Genomic DNA, 22,436 nt, shown 5'->3' on the forward strand with positions numbered 1-22,436 from the left:
TCTGCAGAATATTTGAAGCTCATTCAACGTGCAAAATTCTAGGTGCATACATATAAAACCAATATAAAATATGTAAAAAAAAATGTACCCTGAGTTAGAGAAGAATTTTTGCAAAAAAAAAAAAAAAATTTAGCAGTGAAAGCTTATACAAGTTAATACCTAAAATAACTCCTATGACTTCAAAGGATAGTCTATAGGTCTTCTTGGAAATGTCCTGGTTTAAGTAAGAGGGCTCTGAATCTCTATTTCCTAGCCTTCTTGCAGCGTTGTCTTATGCGTCATGATACCTTTCTTCCGTCTGGCTCCCTTTTTATTATTTCCCGGTTCAGCAAGTGTCAGGGCTGTATCTCAGTCAGTCCTTGGCTTCCTTACATTTCCGTCCACCAGGGGTCGCTGTGAAGCCAGTTTCAATCGTGGTTCTTCCCTCTAAGACCTTCCGCACTGTGTTTCCCTTTAATCCGAATTCCTTACCTTCATCTCCAAAACTCATACATTTTTCCTGGCTGTGGAACTAAAATTGCTAATTGTTCAGTCGTGTCCAACTCTTTGTGACCCTGTGGACTGTAGCCCACCATGCTTCTCTATCCACGGAATTCTCCAGGCAAGAATACTGAAGTGGGTAGTCATTCTTTTCTCTAGGGGATCTTCCAGACCCAGGGATCCAACTCAGGTCTCCAGCATTGCAGGCAGATTCTGTACCATCTGAGCCACCACGGAAGCCCTGGGGTCACAGAAAGTCGGACGTGTCTGAGTGACTAACACAACAGTAACAATGGAACTGAAATTAATTATATTTTGCTCCTTTTATTCAGTAAAGTGCTTTCTAAAAATCTATCACTTGAAAAAAAGTGTTAAAAGATCAGATTTCAAACACTTCTCACATATATTTCTACATGAAATTCGATAAACATGGAAGTTAGCACATTGTAAATCAACTTTACTTCCATAAAATTTTTGAAAATTAAACAATTTTAAAATTTTAAAAAATTAAGAAATTATATAAACAGTGGAATATAACTCAGCTACAAAAGGAATACATTTGAGTCAGTTCTAATGAGGTGGATGAACCTAGAGCTTATTATACAGAGTGAAGTAAGTCAGAAAGAAAAAGACAAATACTGTATAGTAAGTGAAGAGGAACTAAAAAGCCTCTTGATGAAAGTGAAAGTGGAGAGTGAAAAAGTTGGCTTAAAGTTCAACATTCAGAAAACTAGGATTATGGCATCTGGTCCCATCACTTCATGGGAAATAGATGGGGAAACAGTGGAAACAGTGTCAGACTATTTTGGGGGGTTCCAAATTCACTGCAAATGGTGATTGCAGCAATGAAATTAAGACGCTTACTCCTTGGAAGGAAAGTTATGACCAACCTAGATAGCATATTTAAAAGCAGAGACATTACATTGCCAACAAAGGTCTGTCTAGTCAAGACTATGGTTTTTCCAGCGGTCATGTATGGATGTGAGAGTTGGACTATAAAGAAAGCTGAGCACTGAAGAATTGATGCTTTTGAACTGTGGTGTTGGAGAAGACTCTTGAGAGTCCCTTGGACTGCAAGAAGATCCAACCAGTCCATCCTAAAGGAGATCAGTCCTAGGTGTTCATTGGAAGGACTGATGCTAAAGCTGAAACTCCAATACTTTGGCCATCTCATGCAAAAAGTTGACTCATTGGAAAAGACTCTGATGCTGGGAGGGATTGGGGGCAGGAGGAGAAGGGGACGACAGAGGATGAGATGGCTGGATGGCATCACTGACTTGATGGATGTGGGTTTGGGTAGACTCCAGGAGTTGGTGATGAACAGGGAGGCCTGGCCTGCTGCAATTCATGGGGTCGTAAAGAGTTGAACACGACTGAGCACCTGAACTGAACTGAACACATATATGTGGAATCTATAAAGATATTACCTACAATCCTATGTGCAGGGCAGCAAAGGAGACACAGATGCAAAGAACAGACTTTTGGGCTTAGCGGGAGAAGGAGACGGTGGGATAATTTGAGAGAACAGCATTGAAACTTATATATTACCATATGTAAAATAGATAGCCAGTGTGAGGTTGAGGTATAAGGCAGGGCCAGGGCACCCAAAGCAGGTGCTCTGTGACAACCTGGAGGGATAGGGTGGGGTCGGGGCTGGGAGGGGGGGTTCAGGAGGGAAGGGATACAAGTATACCTATGGCCGATTCATGTTGATATATGACAAAAACCATCACAATATTGTAAAGTAATTATTCTCCAATTAAAATAAATACATACATTTTTCAAAAAGAAATTATATAAACATGTAGCTGAAAGGATACTTTGAGATCCTCTCTTCTACCTCCTGTGGGGAGAGGGGGCTGTGAAGAGCTGGAGGAATGCTCATTCAGCTAAAAGACCACGTTTTACCGGGCTAACAGGGTTGAGGATGCTAGCTTGCGGTGGCATGTGCCTGGTTGGCAGATCTTTAAGTGGCCACAGAGAAGTGATACACCAGATGAGGGATATTTAAAAGTCTCCAGTTTTATCGACTCTCAAAATCCTCCAGTCCCTGCCACATCGTGAAATTCCTAAGAATTAGAAGCAACAAAGGAAGGGAACTAGAAGTAGGAAGAAAGCTTTCTGAGAGCTTCAGTCAAATATCTCCTTAAAGGCAACCTATTTACAACCCTCAATTATTCCTCTGCTGTTGCAACCTTACAAAACAAGAGTTAATCATGATTAATTAGTTTTGCAATTATTTATATAATATATAGTAAGGGCCATCTTTGAAATAAGCAAGGGCTAATAATAGCTTCGGAGAAGGCAATGGCACCCCACTCCAGTACTCTTTAACAACTTTGAGGTAGTGTTACTTGAGAATAGTTCTACTTAGAATTATTCCCTGATGTGCCTGAATCAAAATAACACATTGAAAAGACAGCTGAAGGAGATGAAGAAATAAATTGCCATAAATCTGTCATATATAAATATTTTACATTAAAAAATAAGATATACGAACCATATAGTCACTTTTCTCTAAACAGAAGAAATTTGCTGATAATAAAAAAAAACGTAGATACCTTCTATCATCAAACTATTCCCTTAGTCACCAATTTTCCTAGCAAAATGAACTACTTTTTAATCCATATTAAAATTACCAAAAGGCTGGGAATGTAAGCTGGCACAGCCACTGCGGAAAACAGTAAGGAAACTCAGAAAACTAAAAATAGAATTACCATATGATCCAGCAATCTCACTCTTGGGCATATATCTGGACAAAATTAAAATTCCAAAAGATACATCTATCCCTATGTCAAAGCAGCATTATTCACAATATCTGAGATATGGAAATAAATCTAAATGTCCATCAACAGAGGAATGGATAAAGATGGAATAATGATGGAATACTACTCAGTCATAAAAAGAAGGAAATAATGTCATTTTCAGCAACATGGATGCAACTAGAGATTATCACACTAAGTGAAAATAATAAGAAAGAGAAAGGCAAATACCATATGATATCACTTATATGTAGAGTCTAAAATATGAAACAAACAAGCCTATCTATGAAACAGACTGATGGATATGGAGAACAGATTGGTGGTAGCCAAGCAAGAAGGGATTGAGGGGTGGGGGTTAGCAGATGCAAGCTTTCATATATAGAATGGATAAATAACAAGGTCTCAAATATATAGCACAGAAAACTATATCCAATTCAGTTCACTTCAGTCACTCAGGCTTGTCTGACTCTTTGCAACCCCATGAACTGCAGCACCAGGCCTCCCTGTCCATCACCAACTCCCAGAGTCAACCCAAACTCATGTCCATTGAGTCGGTGATGCCATCCAACCATTTCATCCTCTGTCATCTCCTTCTCCTCCTGCCCTCAATCTTTCCCAGCATCGGGGTCTTTTCAAATGAGTCAGCTCTTCACATCAGGTGGCCCAAGTACTTGAGTTTCAGCTTCAGCATGAGCCCTACCAATGAACACCCAGGACTGATCACCTTTAGGATGTACTGGTTGGATCTCCTTGCAGTCCAAGGGATTCTTAAGAGTCTTCTCCAACACTACAGTTCAAAAGCATCAATTCTTTGGCGCTCAGCTTTCTTTATAGTCCAACTCTCACATCCACACATGACCACTGGAAAAACCATAGCCTTGACTAGACGGACCTTTGTTGGCAAAGTAATGTCTCTGCTTTTTAATATGCTGTCTAGGTTGGTCATAACTTTCCTTCCAAGGAGCAAGCGTCTTTTAATTTCATGGCTGCAATCACCATCTGCAGTGATTTTTGGAGCCCAGAAACATGAAGTCTGACACTGTTTCCACTGTTTCCCCATCTATTTGCCATGAGGTGTCGGGACCAGATGCCATAATCTTAGTTTTCTGAATGTTGAGATTTAAGCCAACTTTTCCACTCTGCTCTTTCACTTTCATCAAGAGGCTTTTTAGTTCTTCTTCACTTTCTGCCATAAGGGTGATGTCATCTACATATCTGAGGTTATTGATATTTCTCCCAGCAATCTTGATTCCAGCTTGTGCTTCCTCCAGCCTAGCGTTTCTCATGATGTACTCTGCATATGATGCTAAAGCTGAAACTCCTGTACTTTGGCCACCTCATGCAAAGAGTTGACTCACTGGAAAAGACTCTGATGCTGGGAGGGATTGGGGCAGGAAGAGAAGGGGATGACAGAGGATGAGATGGCTGGATGGCATCACTAACTCGATGGAAATGAGTATGAGTGAACTCCAGGAGTTGGTGATGGACAGGGAGGCCTGGCGTGCTGTGATTCATGGGGTCGCAAAGAGTTGGACATGACTGAGCGACTGAACTGAATTGAACTGAACTCTGCATATAAGTTCAATAAGCAGGGTGACAATATACAGCCTTGACGTACTGCTTTTCCTATTTGGAGCCAGTCTGTTGTTCCATGTCCAGTTCTAACTGTTGCTTCCTGACCTGCATACAAATTTCTCAAGAGGCAGGTCAAGTGGTCTGGTATTCCCATCTCTTTCAGAATTTTCCACAGTTTATTGTGATCCACACAGTCAAAGGCTTTGGCATAGTCAATAAAGCAGAAAGAGATGTTTTTTCTGGAACTCTCTTGGTTTTTCGATGATCCAGCGGATGTTGGCAATTTGATCTCTGGTTCCTCTGCCTTTCCTAAAACCAGCTTGAACATCTGGAAGTTCACGGTTCACGTATTGCTGAAGCCTGGCTTGGAGAATTTTGAGCATTAGTTACTAGCGTATGAGATGAGTTTAATTATGTGGTAGTTTGAGCATTCTTTGGCATTGCCTTTCTTTGGGATTGGAATGAAAACTGACCTTTTCCAGTCATGTGGCCACTGCTGAGTTTTCCAAATTTGCTGGCATATTGAGTCCAGCACTTTCACAGCATCATCTTTCAGGATTTGAAAGAGCTCAACTGGAATTCCATCACCTCCACCAGCTTTGTTCATAGTGATGCTTTCTAAGCCCCCTTGACTTCACATTCCAGGATGTCTGGCTCTAGGTGAGTGATCACACCATCGTGATTATCTTGGTCATGAAGATCTTTTTTGTACAGTTCTTCTGTGTATTCTTGCCACCTCTTCTTAATATCTTCTGCTTCTGTTAGGTCTCTACCATTTCTGTCCTTTATTGAGCCCATCTTTGCATGAAATGTTCCCTTGGTATCTCTAATTTTCTTGAAGAGATCTCTAGTCTTTCCCATTCTATTGTTTTCCTCTATTTCTTTGCATTGATCACTGAGGAAAAATTTCTTATCTCTCCTTGCTATTCTTTGGAACTCTGCATTCAAATGGGTTTATCTTTCCAACCTATGGTAAACCATAAAGGAAAAGAATGTATTAAAAAAGAATGCATATATATATATACATATATATATGTAAAACTGAATCACTTTCATGCAACAGTAATTAACACATTGCAAAACAACTATACTACAATTTAATTTTTTTTTTTTACGAAAAGGCAGGTAATCACAAAGAGCAAAAGAACAAAGAAAGGCTTATGCTAATGGTGCTGCTGCTGCTGCTGCAAAGTCACTTCAGTCGTGTCCAACTCTGTGCAACCCCATAGACGGCAGCCCATTAGGCTCCTCTGTCCCTGGGATTCTCCAGGCAAGAACACTGGAGTGGGGTGCCATTGCCTTCTCCTTATGCTAATGAATGGCTAGAATAATTAGTCCTGAAAAGACTGAATGGACTCTATCTATCATATCTATACCTTCTCTGCCAGTTTGCAAAATAAGAAAATCAATGTCCCAATTGTGGGACTCCCCGGGTAGTCCAGTGGCTAAGACTCTGCACTCACAATGCAGGGACCTTGGGTTTGATCCCTGGTTGGGGAACTAGACCCCACACATGGCAACTAAGAGTTCACATGCCACAACTGAAGATCCTGCACATGCAACAAAGATCCCACATGCCACAACTGAGACCAGGCATAGTCAAATAAATAAGTAAAAATGTCCAATTGTGTGGCTGTGCATCAGATCAATAGAACGTGACTGACACCCGTGTTCATAACGGCACTATTTACAATAGCTAAGATATGGAAACAATCCAAGTGCCTATCAACAGATGACTGGCTTAAGAAGAAGTGCTATATATATATTAAATGGAATATTAATCTGGTATAGGAAAGAATGAAATAATGCTATCTGAACAACATGGACGGACCTACAGGTTATCATACTAAGTGAACTAAGAAAGAAGAAGACAATATTGTATGATGTCACCTATATGGGGAATCTAAAAACTGATACAGATGAACTTATTTACAAACAGACACAGACTCACAGATATTCAAAAAAATTTATGGTTACCAAGGGGAAAGGAAAAGGGGGAGGAATTAGGAGTTTGGGATTAATAAACTACTATATATAAAATAGATATTATAAGGGTTACAGTAGAGCACAAGGAATTATATCCAATATCTTATAAGAGCCAACAATGGAAAACAATCTGAAAATATATATATTAAATATATAAGTGAATTTGCTGAACACCTGAAACTAATACAAAGTTGTAAATCAAGTATACTTCAATTAAAAAAAAAAGAATGTGACTGAAGTACTTACCTTAAATTTCCACATGTTTGTATAAACAAAAAGTATCCACAGCAAAATGAAATAAAATTCTTAAGTACCAAAGGACTAATGGAAGATATTGTAAATTAGTAACAATGAAGGTATGAAGGTAGTCAACTCTTGATATTTGTTCAAAAAAGGACTATATCACTGTTGTGTAAACAAGTCTTTTTTATAAACTTTGGTTTCACTGAACAAACAGTGAAGACAAAGTGAAATTGTCAAAAATAAAGGCTTCTTTTTTTTTTTTAAGATTTTCTCATCATGTTTAATGGGAAACAACTAAAATGTCATGAAAACAGTGCAGTAGGGAGACGTTTACTATTTATCTTTCAGATCATATATTTTTTTCTTCAAAATCTGCACATATTCTTCTGATATTTTCAAAAGTAGGTCCTGATATAGATTTGACTCATCTGTAGGTCCTAGAGGAGACAGTCTTTAGGAACCAGATTCAAATTCAGCAGCAGGTTTTTCTAGTTCTCTAGTAATATTCTTTTGCAGCTCCCACTGCATCTTGGTCAAGTAAGTCTCCATGCTGTTATTTGAAGGGCATAGAATTGAGATAGAAAACACTACATTTGCTCTTGGAGTAATATTTCTATTGAACACTAAACTACTATTGATATTTCGAACACAAATGGGCTCCAGGACTGGCCTCGTGGTAAGGAGTGCTGATTCAAGGTCTGTTCTGCTGTTTCTCCACCACAAGTTTGCTGCTGATCTCTGCTAGCCTCTCATTAGTCTTGTCTAGTTTGTTTGCCAATGACTTTCTAAATTCTAGCTCTTACTAGGTAGAGTGGCTTATATTTTTCCAACTCTCCTGTATTAGAACCTTCTTGAAATATTTTCACCTTGGAGAGTTCAGATTCCAAGTCTTTAACTCTGAGTTCCATCTGACTTCTTATTGAAGTATTATTCTTCTCTCATAACTGCTCTAAGTTTCCTTGAGATGCTGCTTGTATTTTCATAGATAATAATTCCTGTCGAAGAACTTAATTTTTTGCATTCAGGTGCAGACATTTTGAAGATTTCCAGCTCCGCTGTAAGATCATCAATCTGACTTGTGAGTTGACGCAACTTCTTCTTTCAGTCTTGTACCTCATCTTGTAAGGTAGCACGATAACGTGACATGGCCTCCAGTGAAGCTTCCAAAGTAAAGTGCATTTTTAGGGTATCAGCCAGTTATTGAAATTGTCTCACAACTGCTATGGTGATCTGCATCATCAGATTTCTGTAGCTGCCGCTACCAGAGGTCCCAAGCCACCCAGGCTCCCAGTCCCGTCTTTCTCTGGGCAGTGAGAGCCCCAGCAGAAAAAATTAAGTTTTCTATGCTGATCTCTTGAGGTTACTTACAGGAAAAAAAGAACATACTGCAAGTCACTTAAAAAATTTAAATGGTGTGGGGTAAGCTATTTCAAGAGCCGTATACTAATTGCTAGACTCATGGATTGTCAGAAAACCAGTCTTGGCTACTAAACACTAATTCAAGCTACTTTTCTTTTTAAATTACTGTTATATGCAAGAAATCATGCAAGTCTGATACAGATTTATGGTGTTCTAGAGCTTTCAACCACTTTTATGTTGTAGGCAGCTTCCCAAAAAACCCCTCCCCTGTTCATTAACTAGGTACTAGATGTTGGACTGGAGGGAAAAAAATATTTTTTGTGACCATAACATCCCATGGGTCCTCTATATATGCCAGATTTTGTGGTTTAGTTTCTCTCTCTAAAGCTCATATTTTGTTGTACACTTCTGCTGTAGCACAAATAATATAGATTAAGTTTTATTCAGGCATATAAGGCCTCAGAAGGTCTGCCACACAAACATCCACACTGAAACACTTTTGTAAGAAGTACTCATAATAAGAGAAGAAACAAATTCTGGAGACACTGTAAGGGATGCGTGGATTACAAGCACTGGAAAACCTTGGCATTAGGTGTTGAACTATGCCCCTCCCCCAAATTCCTAATCCCCAGAATGTAACACTTGGAAACAGGGTCACTGCAGGCGTCAGATGAGGACCCATCATACTAGAGTGGGCCCCTGATCCAATATTACTGGTGCTGTTATAAAAAGTGTAAAGTTGGACCCAGACAAGAAAACAGAGAGAATGCCTTGTGAAGGTGAGAGCTGTGCCACCCCGGGCTAGGGAGCTATCAGAATTGAGGAGAGAGGGCTGGGAAGTATCCATCCTTAGTGCCTTCAGAGGAGGGCATGGCCCTACTGACACCCCCATCTCAGACATCTAGCCTCTGGAACTGTGAGAGAATAAATCTGTGATGTCTCAGTGATTTCCCTGCTGGACCAGTGGTTCAGATGCAGGTTAGATCCCTGGCTGGGGACCTAAGATCCCACGTGATGCCACCAAGAATTAAAAAAAGTAAACAACTGATGTTCCAGCCAACCAGCTTGCAGTACTTTATCATGGCAGCCCTCAGAACTAATATACTTGGTGAAGTCTGCTGTAGCATTAAAAATAACTAAGATCAAATAATGGAAAAAATAATAGGGGAGTGTTAGGGAGGAAGTGTCCTTTCATACCCCATCCCCACAGGAAAAGGAGTGACTAATCTGATTGTACAGAGTTAAACAGGCCACACATCATGAGTGTGTAAGGTCATTATTTTGAAAGGTGATTGTGTTTGCTATTCTCTCTTTGTTTATGCTATGCCAGCAAAGGTCTGTCTAGTCAAAGCTATGGTTTATCCAGTAGTCATGTATGGATGTGAGAGTTGGACCATAAAGAAAGCTGAGCGTGAAAGAACTGATGTTTTTGAACTGTGGTGTTGGAGAAGACTCTTGAGAATCCCTTGGACTGAAAGGATATCAAACCAGTCAATCCTAAAAGAAATCAACAGTGAGTATTCACTGGAAGGGCTGATGCTGGAGCTGAAGCTCCAATACTTTGGCCACCTGATGCAAAGAACGGACTCATTTGAAAAGACCCTAATGCTGGGAAAGATTGAAGGCAAGAGGAGAAGGGGATGACAGAGGATGAGATGGTTGGATGGCATCACTGACTTAATGGACATGAGTTTGAGCAAGCACTAAGAGATGGTGAAGGATAGGGAAGCCTGGCGTGCTGCAGTCCAAGGGTTTGCAAAGAGCTGGACACGACTGAGCAATTGAACAAGAACAATGCTCTTTTTACCACCTTGGCATGTGATGCAGTCCTGGGGTTCACATCCATTTTTCTGATTGGGTAAGTGGACTGAATCCTGATTTAAAACTCTAGTCATCTCTCTCTCTTTCCCTCTCCTCTCTTGTCTTTCCTTCTGCACATGAATATGTAGGTTGGTCTCAGGATTATAATTTGAGTGGAAAGTCAGAAGTCTCCTTCTTAAGTCACAAGTCTAAGCTGCATCCACAATCTACCTCTTAAAAGCACTGTATGTTGGGTTATTGGGTATTGGCCAACAATTCATGAATAAATCAGTCCCTTGTAATTAGTACTTTGGTTTTGATTTGATTATTGAAGAGGAATGGGTAGTTCCCCAAACCCTAAACAAATCCAACTCAAGAAAGTAGAGATGATAGTCTCTTCAACTTCTTTAAAAGAAACTCTTCCAGGCAATATATTTTTTGAAATTGGGGCATTCGTGATATACTCATAGTGCTCCAAACATTCCACTGAGTGACATCAAATTACCACGAGTCAGACTCTGCCCCTCAACAGCTTCTATTCTTTGGAAGAGACAATCCACCCACTCCACCAAAAAATCTGTCCTAAAATCAATCTAGAAGGAAAAACCAAGTCTTCAAAAATAGAGCCAATAATAGTAAACCATGCAATATTCTAAATGTGGACTATTACTATGGCCATACTGAATCTCTGCTAGTCAAGAGTATATTTCAGTTTTTGGATTTTTACTCACCCTCTATGGATAACACCCAATGATTTATTAGAAAACATTTTGCTGCATCAGCCCAAGAGGTGAGTCCAAGAGAGGACTCAGGGACAAGGTTGCTAAATTTAGCAACTAAAACACAGGATGTCCATTCGGGTTTGAATTTCTCATTAACAATGAATAACTTGGGGGGCATACATATGTCAAAGAATATTCACAGTTGATCTGAAATTCAACTATAATTGAGCCTCCTGTATTTTGCTTCGCCGATGACTCAGGGGGTAAAGAATCCACCTGCCAAGACAGGTTCAATCTCTGGGTCAGGAAGATTCCCTGGATAAGGAAGGGGCAACTCACTCCAGTATTCTTGCATGGAAAATTCCATGGACAGAGGAGCCTAGCTGGCTACAGTCCATAAGGTGGTAAGAGTTGGACATGACTGAGCAACTGAGTACACGCCACTCCTGTATTTCATCTGGCAACTGCACTCAAGGAAGACAAAAAGGAGAATATAGTAAACAGATTATTAGATAGTCAGTTTGCCCACCAAAGACCAACTTTTTCAGCTTTCACTTGGCATGTTCATGGCTCTGGGAAGGACAGTACTTCACACAATAAGAGTCCTCTCTCTTAAACCTGATTGAACCAAAAGTAGACAACTGACATCCTAGAAACACAAATTAATTGGCTGTCAGAGTTTGTCTCTTGAAAATTTTTAGTAGAAGACACAGAGACTCTAGTGAGAGAACTATGTAGATGCTTGAATTAAATAACAGGAAGAAGGACTTTCCTGGTGGTCCAGTGGCTAAGACTTCGCAGTGGTGATGCAGGCGGCCCAGGTTCGATCCCTGATCAGGGAGCTAGATCCTACATGCTGCAACTAAGACCTGGCACAGCCAAATAAATAAGTTTTTTCAAAAGTTAAAAAAATATAACAGGAAGAGTCAGACTGGGAAGGCAGTTAGGTAGAAAGTTGAAATGAGAGTCAAAGGAAATAGAGAGAAGCATAGAAGAGAGACACTATGTGATCACCGAGAAAAAGAAAAGCAACCTTAGTTTCTGCTTGCCGATTCCAAATTCAATCACTGTATTTCATAGACCAGATAGCTGTAATATTGGTTGTCATAGTCTTATAATAAATTTCCCCTTCTAAAGCTAGCATGAAAGAGTTTCTACTCATTAACACCACTGATCCTTGACTAAGAAACAATATCACCCCTCAAGGAGAAAAAAAGAAAGACAAATGGCTTTCATCTCAGGTGACCCATGTCATCTATTTACACAGCTGTGTATAGAGCTGGACTGCAAAAGGTTATGCAATTACTCCAAATTCAGTGACAAAGATGCCAAGATGGACTACCACTGCCTGCTGTGAAAGTGGGAGTGGGGAGTGGCAATATATATGTCATATGTTTGCCATCCCAATAGTTGAGGAAGAAATTGAGATAAGCATAGGTCTTCTTCTAAAAGATAGCAAAGATCATTGTGGAACTACATTATGGAAATATGAGGTACACAAAATATATACATTTTGATCACCTCTCATCACAGCAGTCTGCTAAACTTTTGGCTTTTCCTATCTCTTCTTTATATTTCAGTCAGTACAGTTGCTCAGGCCTGTCCAACTCTTTGCAAACCCATGGACTACAGCACACCAGGCCTCCCTGTCCATCACCAACTCCTGGAGTCTCTTCAAACTCAATCCATCGAGTCAGTGATGCCATCCAACCATCTCATCCTCAGTTGGCCCCTTCTCCTCCCACCTTCAATCTTTCCCATCATCAGGGTCTTTTCCAATGAGTCAGTTCTTCACATCACATGGCCAAAGTATTGGAGCTTCAGTTTCAGCATCAGTCCTTCCACTGAATATTCAGGGTTGATTTCCTTTGTGATAGACTGGTTTGATCTGCTTGCACTCCAAGGGACTCTCGAGTCTTCTCCAACACCACAGTTCAAAAGCATCAATTCTTCATTGCTCAGCCTTCTTTATGGTCCAACTCTGACATCCATACATGATGACTGGAAAACTCATAGCTTTGACTAGACAGACCTTTGACTGTAAAGTAATGTCTCTGCTTTTCAATATGCTGTCTAGGTTGGTCATAGGTTTTCTTCCAATGAGCAAGCATCTTTTAACTTCATGGTTGCAGTCCCCATCTGCAGTGGTTTTTGAGTCCAAGAAAATAGAGTCTGTCAATGTTTTTACTGTTTCCCCATCTATTTGCCATGAAGTGATGGGACCTGATTCCATGATCTTAGTTTTCTGAATGTTGAGTCTTAAGCTAGCTTTTACACTCTCCTCTTTCACTTTCATCAAGAGGCTCTTTAGTTCTTTGCTTTCTGCCATAAGGGTGGTGTCATTTGCATATCAGAGATTACTGGTATTTCTCCCAGCAATTTTAATTCCGGCTTGTGCTTTATCCAGGCCAGCATTTCACATGATGTACTCTTCATAGCAGTTAAATAAGCATGGTGACAATATACAGCCTTGACATACCAGTCCATTGTTCCATGTCTGGTTCTAACTGTTACTTCTTGACCTGCATACAGATTTCTCAGGAGGCAGGTAAGGTGCTCTGGTATTCCCAGCTCTTGAAGAATTTTCCATAGATTGTTGTGATCCACACAGTCAAGGCTTTGGCATAGTCAATGAAGCAGAAGTAGATGTTTTTCTGGAACTCTCTTGCTTTTTCAATGATCCAATGGATGTTGGCAATTTGGTCCCTGGTTCCTCTGCCTTTCACAAATCCAGCTTGAACATCTGGAAGTTCTCAGTTCACGTACTGTTGAAACCTCTTTTGGAGAATGTTGATCATTACTTTGCTAGCATGTGAGATGAGTGCAATTGTGCAGTAGTGTGAACATTGTTTGGCATGGCCTTTCTTTGTAATCAGAATCAAAACTGACCTTTTCCAGTCCCGTGGCCACTGCTGAGATTTCCAAATTTGCTGGCATATTGAGTGCAGCACTTTCACAGTATCAGGATTTGAAAAAGCTCAACTGGAATTGCACCACCTCCACTAGCTTTGTTCATAGTGATGCCTCCTAAGGCCCACTTGACTTCGCACTTCAGGATGTCTGGGTCTAGGTGAGTGATCGCACCATCATGGTTATCTGGGCCGTGAAGATCTTTTTTCTACAGTTCTTCTGTGTATTCTTGCCACCTCTTAATGTCCTCTGCTTCTGTATGGTCCATACCATTTATGTCCTTTATTTTGACCATCCTTGCATAAAAAGTTCCCTTGGTATCTCTAATTTTCTTGAAGAGATCTCTAGTCTTTCCCATTCTATTATTTTCCTCTTTCTTTGCATTGACCACTGAGGAAGGCTTTCTTATCTCTCCTTGCTATTCTTTGGAAATCTGCATTCAAATAGGTATATCTTTCCTTTTCTCCTTTGCTGTTTGCTTCTCTTCTTTTCACAGCTATTTCTAAGGCCTCCTCAGACAACCATTTTGCCTTTTTGCATATCTTTTTCTTGTGATTGGTTTTGATCACAGCCTCCTGTACAATATTATGAACCTCCGTCCATAGTTCTTGAGGTACTCTATCAGATCTAATCCCTTGAATCTATTTCTCACTTTCACTGTATAATCATAAGGGATTTGATTTAAGTCATACCTGAAAGATGGAAGCTCTATACAGTCAACAAAAACAAGACCAGGAGCTGACTGTGGCTCAGATCATGAACTCCTGAGTGCCAAATTCAGACTTAAATTGAAGAAACTAGGGAAAACCACTAGATCATTCAGGTATGACCTAAATCAAATCCCTTATGATTATACAGTGAAAGTGAGGAATAGACTTAAGGGACTAGATCTGATAGATAGAGTGTCTGATGAACTATGGACTGAGGTTCTTGACATTGTACAGGAGACAGGAATCAAGACCATCCCCATGGAAAAGAAATGTAAAAAAGCAAAATGGCTGTCTGAGGAGGCCTTACAAATAGCTGTGAAAAGAAGAGAAGCAAAAAGAAAAGGAGAAAAGGAAAGATATAAGCATCTGAGTGCAGAGTTCCAAAGAATAGCAAGAAGAGATAAGAAAGCCTTCCTCAGCGATCAGTGCAAAGAAATAGAGGAAAACAACAGAATGGGAAAGACTAGAGATCTCTTCAAGAAAATTAGAGATACCAAGGGAACATTTCATGCAAAGATGGTCTAGTGGTTTTCCCCACTTTCTTCAGTTTAAGTCTGAATTTGGCAATAAAAAGTTCATTATCTGAGCCACAGTCAGTTCCCAGTCTTGTTTGTCCTGACTGTATAGAGCTTCTCCATCTTTGGCTACAAAGAATATAATCAATCTGATTTCGGTATTGACCATCTGGGATGTCCATGCAAAGACATGGACATCTCTTGTGATGTGGAAGAGTGTGTTTGCTATGACCAGTGTGTTCTCTTGGCAAAACTCTATTAGCCTTTGCCCTGCCTCATTCTGTACTCCAAGGCCAAATTTGTCTGTTACTCCAGGTATCTCTTGACTTACTTACTTTTGCATTCCAGTCCCCTATGATGAAAAGGATATCTTTTTTGGGTGTTATTTCTAGAAGGTGTTGTAGGTCTTCATAGAACTGTTCAACTTAAGCTTCTTTGGCATTACTGGTTGGGACATAGACTTGGATTACTGTGGTATTGAATGGTTTGCCTTGGAAACAAACAGAGATCATTCTGTCGTTTTTGAGATCACACCCAAGTACTGCATTTCAGACTCTTTTGTTCAAAGGGATTTCGTTCAAAAGGGACCCATTTCTTCAAAGGGATTCTTGCCCACAGTAGTAGATATAATGGCTATCTAATGCTCAAAATTCTCCAAGCCAGGCTTCAGCAATACGTTAACCGTGAACTTCCTGATGTTCAAGCTGGTTTTAGAAAAGGCAGAGGAACCAGCCAACATCTGATGGACCCTGGAAAAAGCAAGAGAGTTCCAGAAAAAAACATCTATTTCTGTTTTATTGACTATGCCAAAGCTTTTGACTGTGTGGATCACAATAAACTGTGGGAAATTCTGAAAGAGATGGGAATACCAGACCACCTGACCTGCCTCTTGAGAAATCTGTATGCAGGTCAGGAAGCAACAGTTAGAACTGGACATGGAACAACAGACTGGTTCCAAATAGGAAAAGGAATACGTCAAGGCTGTATATTGTCACTCTGCTTATTTAACTTATATGCAGAGTACATCATGAGAAACGCTGGACTGGAAGAAACACAAGCTGGAATCATGATTGCCAGGGGAAATATCAGTAACCTCAGATATGCAGATGAAACCACCCTTATGGCAGAAAGTGAAGAGAAACTAAAAAGCCTCTTGATGAAAGTGAAAGTGGAGAGGGAAAAAGTTGACTTAAAGCTCAACATTCAGAAAACTAAGATCATGGCATCTGGTCCCATCACTTCATGGGAAATAGATGGGGAAACAGTGGAAACAGTGTCAGACTTTGGTTTTTTGGGCTCCAAAGTCACTGCAGATGGTGACTGCAGCCATGAAATTAAAAGACGCTTACTCCTTGGAAGAGAAGTTATGGCCAACCTAGATAGCATATTGAAAATCAGAGACATTACTTTGCCAACAAAGGTTGATCTAGTCAAGGCTATGGTTTTTCCAGTGGTCATGTATGGATGTGAGACTTGGACTGTGAAGAAGGCTGAGCGCCAAAGAATTGATGCTTTTGAACTGTGGTGTTGGAGAAGACTCTTGAGAGTCCCTTGGACTGCAAGGAGATCCAACCAGTCTATTCTGAAGGAGATCAGCCCTGGGATTTCTTTGGAAGGAATGATGCTAAAGCTGAAACTTCAATCCTTTGGCCACCTCATGCGAAGAGTTGACTCACTGGAAAAGACCCTGATACTGGGAGGGATTGGGGGCAGGAGGAGAAGAGGATGAAAGAGGATGAGATGGCTGGATGGCATCACTGACTCGATGGATGTGAGTCTGAGTGCACTCCAGGAGTTGGTGATGGACAGGGAGGCCTGGCGTGCTGCCTCCATAATTCATGGGGTTGCAAAGAGTCAGACACGGCTGAGTGACTGAACTGAACTGAACTGAACTGATTCTGGTCCATTTTCGTTCACTGATTCCTAAAATGTCAATGTTCACTCTGCCATCTCCTGTTTGACCACTTCCAATTTACCTTGATTCATGGACCTAACATTTCAAGTTCCTATGCAATATTGTTCTTTACAGCATCAGACTTTACTTTCACCACCAGACACATCCACAACTGGGCATTGTTTCCGCTTTGGCCCCATCTCTTCATTCCTTCTGGAGCAATTTCTCTGCTCTTCTCCAGTAGCATATTGGACACTTACTGACCTGGGGAGTTCATCTTTCAGTGTCATATATTTTTCCCTTTTCATGCTGTTCATGGGATTCTCAAGGTAAGAATACTGAAATGGTTTGCTATTCCCTTCTCCAGTAGACCACATTTTGTCAGAACTCTCCACCATGACCCATCTTCCTTGGGTGGCCCTACATGGCATGTCTCATAATTTCATTGAGTTAGACAAGGCTGTGGTTCATGTCATCAATTTGGTTAGTTTTCTTTGATTATGGTTTTCAGTCTGCTGCCCTCTGATGGTTAAAGACAAGAGGCTTGTGAAAGCTTCTTGGTGGGAGGAACTGGCTATGGGGAATCTGGGTCTTGTTCTGATGGGTGAGGACATGCTCAGTAAATCTTTAACCCAATTTTCTGTTAATGGGTGGGGCCGTGTTCCCTCCCTGTGGTTTGGCCTGAGGCTAAACTATGGTAAGGGTAATGGCAGTAATGGCAACCTCCTTCACACAGCTCCCAGGACTGTTTTATTCAGTGCCCATGACCCCACAGCAGGCCCGATGGAGATTCCTGGACACTCACAGGCAAGTATGGCTCAGTCTCTTGTGGGGTCACTGCTCCTTTCTCCTGGGTCCTGGTGAACATAAGGTTTTGTTTGTGCCCTCCAAGAGTCTATTTCTTCCGTCCTGTGGAAGTTCTGTAATCAAATCCAACTGGCCTTCAAAGTCAAATTCTTTGGGGGTTCTCAGTCCCTTTGCCAGATCCCCAGGGTGGGGAATCTGTTTTGTGGCCCTAGAACTTTTGCAACAGTGTGAGAACTTCTTTGATAAAATTATTCTCCAGTGTGTAGGTCGTCTGCTTGGTGGCTCTATGCTGGGGCTAATGGTGACCTCCAAGAGGTTTTATGCCACACACCCTGCCTCCCAGGTCTGCTGCAGCCAGAGCTCCTGTCCCCATGGCAGGCCACTGCTGACCCGTGCCTTTGCAGAAGATACTCAAACACTCAAAGGCAGGTCTGGCTCAGTCTCTTGTGGGGTCTCTGGGTCCTGGTGCACACAAGGTTTTTTTTTGAGCCCTCTTTATACTCAAATGATTCTTAATTTCTTTCTATGGAAGGTCACCAATAGACATGAACATAAATCAATTATTTTCCTGGCCAGGTACATTGAGACTCTGTTGGTATTTAAACAGTTCATGGAAAAATATGTCAAGGCTATAAATAAGTTCTCTGTACACTTGAGATCGTGAATATTGTTTATGATCTGGGCCAAGAACAAAAACTGATTAGGAATATTCCCATATATTCCTGAGGCAGCTGTGATTTAATCCAAAGAAGATACTGACTTTTCCCATGAAATAATATTAACAACTAATATTATACCGATTGTCAAAAAGTGCAGTGGTCTCACATCCCTTTATTAAATACAAAATTGATGATATCAGGAACTTTATATGTATTACAAATATGTACACCATCCAGGAAGCACCATTGCTAAAGTGAAGTGAATTGAGGCAATGGTTGAGAGTTCTGTGCTTCAGGGAACACCAGCTTTCTGGTAAACTGACACATAACTGGGGGACGCAGCCCAAAGGAGATAAGGCAGGTAACAATCTTGTAAGTATTCAGTAAGAAAAACTGTTCCCTGCTGAAGTGTACACAATTGGTTCATAAACTGTACACTTTTGTGACGTTTCTATTCCTTTAACAGTTTCATTTGGGTGATAACAATGTTGGGATGGGGAGGAGAGTGTGTCTGCTGGAGACCCATAGTGATTAGATCTGGCTAAAACTTCCTGTGGAAGCCTGAGGGTCACTGGAAGCTTGTCTGCCCTGTGGTAACATAAAGAAGCCATTAGTGAAAGGAGATTGCCCAGCAGTCACGGAATGACAGAGAAATAGCCTGATTATTAATTACAGCCTAGAACTGAGCAGGAGTTGAGACATCACCTCTGATAATATTAGTACTGGTCTGCAGGAGACAAGCTAATTAATTTCTAGTGAGGTATGAAAAGATGATTGTTTCTGGCTCATTCCGTGCGGACCTGGTACCTCTTTTGTGAAGCAGCAGCTGAGGAGACTCCGGCGCTCGCCATGGAGGACGAAAAGCCCAAGCAAGGAGTCAAGACTGAGAACAACGATCATATTAATTTGAAGGTGGCGGGGCAGGATGGTTCTGTGGTGCAGTTTAAGATTAAGAGGCATACACCACTTAGTAAACTAATGAAAGCCTATTGTGAACGACAGGGTTTGTCAATGAGGCAGATCAGATTCCGATTTGACGGGCAGCCAATCAATGAAACAGACACACCTGCACAGTTGGAGATGGAAGATGAAGATACAATTGATGTATTCCAGCAGCAGACAGGAGGTGTCTACTAAAAAGGGAACCTGCTACTTTACTCCAGAATTCTGTTGCTCCAGACCAAGAAGACATTCTCAATTAGAAAACCGCAATTTGGTTCCACCGCATCCTGACTACTACAGTATAGTTTCTCTATTCTTTCATTTTCCCCTTCCCCATTCCTTTATTGTACATAAAGTAACTGGTGTATGTGCACAAGCATATTGCATTTTTTTTTAACTAAATGGCCAATGGTATGTTTTGATCGACATCAAATGGAGATGGGATGGGGAAAAATACTGATTCTGTGAAAATACCCCCTTTTCTCCATTAGTGGCATGCTCATCAGCTCTCTATCTTTATATTCCAGTAAGTTATTTTGCTCTCACTGTTTAACAAAAAAAAGAACAACATAAAAATTCTTGCATACCTTGTTCGATTGGAGAATTTTAATGTTTTTCATTTATCATTGTAAAACCAAGGACAATTTTATAACTTTTTTGTACGTAGCTGTTACATGTAGGGCAATCTGTCTTTAAGTAGGGATAAATTACTCTAAAAGAAATGAATCCTAGATAGTTTTCCCTTCAAGTCAAGCATCTTGTTGTTTAAATAAACTTCTTGTTTAAAATGAAAAAAAAAAAAAAAAAAGATGATTGTTTCTTTAAAGTTCCATTCTATCTGGTTGCCTGGGTGATTCTGGGCATTCTGTACACAGAGATACAGAGATAGCACAGAGAAGGAAGCAAGCTTCACTCTGAGTGCTAACAAAACAAGTAAGTACAGTATTTATGTGATGGGTTTGGTTTTCTCTTCACTGTTGGGTGTTCTCTGTTACCCAGGATTGATTAGGAAGAGTCTCATAAATCAGAGGTGTGGTAAGAGCCTCAGGGAGGGTGGAGGAATGGAGGGTGGAGGAAGGGAGGGTGGAGGAAGGAGGAGGTGTTAGATATTGAAAGGTAGGAAGATTAGGGCAGAAAGGAAACTTGGCCTTCCCCACAACTGTAAAAGAGAAGGTATGGGACTTCCCTGGTGACTCAGTGGTAAAGAATTCGCCTGCCAATGCAGGGGACATGGTTTCAATCCCTAGTCCAGGAAGGTCCCAAGTGCTGTGGGGAAACTAAGCCCACAAGCCCCAACTACTGAGTCCATGCTCTAGAGCCCGTGCTGTGCAACAAGAGAAGCCATGGCAATGGGAAGGCCATGTACCACAACAAAGAAGTTGGTGGTCACAAGGTGTGATTTGAAGGGCAAAAGGTGAGTGAACCTTCCCTACACACCCAGGTAGCTTCCTTATTCACACTTCAATCCCACCATCAGAGACTCATTACTTTGGCTCAGCGTTGCTCATTGCCTGCGGTTCTTTTGGACTATCTCAACATATTTTAAGTCCCCAAATTCTCAAATTAAAGAGATTTATCAGATCTCATTCCTCTACTCATAAAGGGGGACTTTGGAAGAACACTGGGCTCTTGAAACAGAGGCTAGGAAAAGGCAGTAAGGCAGTGCTGAAAAGAGGGAGGGGGGGTGTCTAGCAGACACCTGGTGGGATGTCTGCTTTGCTCACTCAACTAATCTCCTGTTTTGCTGGGAGGGCTTTCAAGAATCTCCTGGCTTGCTGATAGTTCTAGTGGAGACTGAATGGCTGGCCCAGAGAAGGTAATGGCACCCCACTCCAGTACTCTTGCCTGGAAAATTCCATGGACAGAGGAGCCTGGTAGGCTGCAGTCCATGGGGTCTCATAGAGTCAGACACGACTGAGTGACTTCACTTTCACTTTTCACTTTCATGCATTGGAAAAGGAACTGGCAACCCACTCCAGTGTTCTTGTCTGGGGAATCCCAGGGACGGGGGAGCCTGGTGGGCTGCTGTCTATGGGGTCGTACAGATTCCGACATGACTGACGTGACTTAGCAGCAGCAGCAGCAGCAGCAGAATGGCTGGCCAAGTGAAAATAAAGACACAGGCTGCCCATAACAAACACTGTTATCTCATCCCCCTGGCAATAAAGTCTGGGGTGCCCAGAAGTATTCCCTCATCTTCTGGAAGGTGTCCGTGTGGGATAGAGCCTGAGCAGGCTCTGAAGACATGCTAGTTTCACGAGCAGGTGGCCTAGACTCCCTTGTCACCTCTTCCTGCCACACTGCGGCCCCTCCTCAATCCATACCTGTGGCCTTATGGTAAGTTGCTGCTGCTAAGCTGCTAAGTCACTTTAGTCGTGTCTGACTCTATGCGACTCCATAGACGGCAGCACACCAGGCTCCCCCGTCCCTGGGATTCTCCAGGCAAGAACACTGAAGTGGCTTGCCATTTCCTTCTCCAATGCATGAAAGTGAAAAGTAAAAGTGAAGTGGCTCAGTCGTGTCCAACTCTTAGCAACCCCATGGACTGCAGCCCACCAGGCTCCTCTGTCCGTGGAATTTTCCAGGCAGGAGTACTGGAGTGGGGTGCCATTGCTTTGGGTTACATGTGCTTTAATTTGCTTCCTGGGGGTCCCAGAGGCTGCTCTCCAGGCAGAGGTGCCAGGCTGGGCTCTCCTGCAGCGGGCTCCCCATGCCAGCCCTGCAAACCTTCGGGAAGGACCGTGTCCTCCTCCAGGCCGCCCGTGCCCTCCACGAGCTCCTCGTAGGTGATCTTCTCGGCAAATGGCCGCGGCCCGAGCAACTCCACCATGTCGGGCCCCTCCAGCACCTCCTTCTCCAGCAGCCTCCTGCCCACCTTGTCCACCTGCTCGCGGCAGCGCATGAGCAGGTCCAGGGTGCGCGCATGCGTGGATCCGATGAACCGCCGCACCTCCTCGTCTAGGAGCTGGGCTGTGGCCTCGCTGAACGGTTTCTCCACCAGCGCCTCGCCTGGCCGCGGGAGATTGAAGGACACCTGGCCCAGCTTCTCGCTCATCCTGAACTGCACAATCT

General features: G+C 41.9%; 2 pseudogenes across 1 annotated transcript; one reads left to right on the forward strand and one right to left on the reverse strand.

The window, feature by feature from the left end:
* Positions 1-7,379: 7,379 nt before the first annotated feature.
* On the reverse strand, positions 7,380-7,954 carry LOC147341273 (ankyrin repeat domain-containing protein 26 pseudogene; annotated as a pseudogene).
* An 11,251-nt stretch (positions 7,955-19,205) lies between these two features.
* Positions 19,206-19,955, forward strand: LOC147341274 (small ubiquitin-related modifier 2 pseudogene; annotated as a pseudogene). The gene has a single exon (XR_015158411.1). The product of XR_015158411.1 is annotated as a small ubiquitin-related modifier 2 pseudogene (transcript).
* Positions 19,956-22,436: the final 2,481 nt, after the last annotated feature.

This window comes from Bos grunniens, chromosome X, assembly GCF_055505025.1.
Source record: "Bos grunniens cultivar Pamir isolate PY7600 chromosome X, Bosgru_T2T1.0, whole genome shotgun sequence".
Taxonomy (NCBI): domain Eukaryota; kingdom Metazoa; phylum Chordata; class Mammalia; order Artiodactyla; family Bovidae; genus Bos; species Bos grunniens.